This window comes from Grammomys surdaster, unplaced genomic scaffold, assembly GCF_004785775.1.
Source record: "Grammomys surdaster isolate TR1022 unplaced genomic scaffold, NIH_TR_1.0 221, whole genome shotgun sequence".
NCBI classification, from domain to species: domain Eukaryota; kingdom Metazoa; phylum Chordata; class Mammalia; order Rodentia; family Muridae; genus Grammomys; species Grammomys surdaster.
In genome coordinates, this window is record NW_021604666.1 from 79,747 (window position 1) to 80,948 (window position 1,202).

Here is a 1,202-nt window from a genome sequence, read left to right on the forward strand (position 1 = left end):
TCTCTCTCTCTCTCTCTCTCTCTCTCTCTCTCTCTCTCTCTCTCTCTCTCTCTCTCCTAAACATTTCTGCCCATAGGAAGGATTATATAAGGCTACAGAGCAAAGGTGGCTGACTTACAGTGAGCAAGAGAGGCCTCATAGGATTTCAGTCTTTCTGGCAACTGATCTTGGATTTCTAGCTGATAGAAGACAGCTAGAAATCCTGTAAAAGTATTTCATTTTCTACCCCTCCATCGAATATGTTCTCAAGCCATTGGCTTTATTTGAAAGGGGATACTTCTAGCAAGGTTATTTTTGAATGCTTCAAATTACTGTAAATCTTAAGAATTCCCAGAAATCTTTAATTTATTGTCATATTTAGATTTAGATTTAAATCATATTTAGATTTCCTTGAGAAATGAGAGCATCACTATTCCTTTCAGGGGGTTATGGGTATTTTTAGGGTGCTCACTCACCTTGAAATGCATTGGATGAAGCATTCTGTGAGTTAACTAAGCTTTATGCGTTCAGCTGTGTCCTGACCTGTAATGTAGCCTCAAGTCCTTGATGTTGATACATTCTCCTTACAAGCTTCACCTTTCCCAGTGTATTCCCTTTTTCTACATCTGTCCCTCGACCTCCCTTTTTTAATATGGGTGTTCTACTGTGGTGACTCTTCAACCTTCATCTCTGCATTTTAAAATCCCTATTTCAAAGCTTTTGATCTCAGAGATGAATAAGTTGATTTTATACTTTGACTGCATTTATTTATCTCTGTAAGAGGTCAAATGTTCCACAGAAGAACAACTCATAGCAACTTAAACACTCAATTGAAAACATTTATTAGCTCAGGGATCTAGAAAAATATCCAGACTGGAAAGCACTGTGGATTTAGAGCATTATTTCACAGACTAGCCCAGGATTTATATCTCATTTCTGGTTTTGGTTTTTTGATACATTGAAAATTTATTTCCTTATGGTTGTGGAGTACTCCATGAACTCCAATTCATAGCTCTGTGTTGAATGCCCACTTGGAACAAATAGCTTCATTTTCCTGTTACCTGCATATTTACACTTAAAAACCAGTCATTAAAAGTCAAAAAAAAAAAAAAGAAAAAGAAAATATATCTCTAGCTTGGACCAATTGGTATTATTCATTGAAAATATCCATTTCCATAACAACTGGCCAGACTTAGGATATGAGACCATTCTCATAAGCCAAG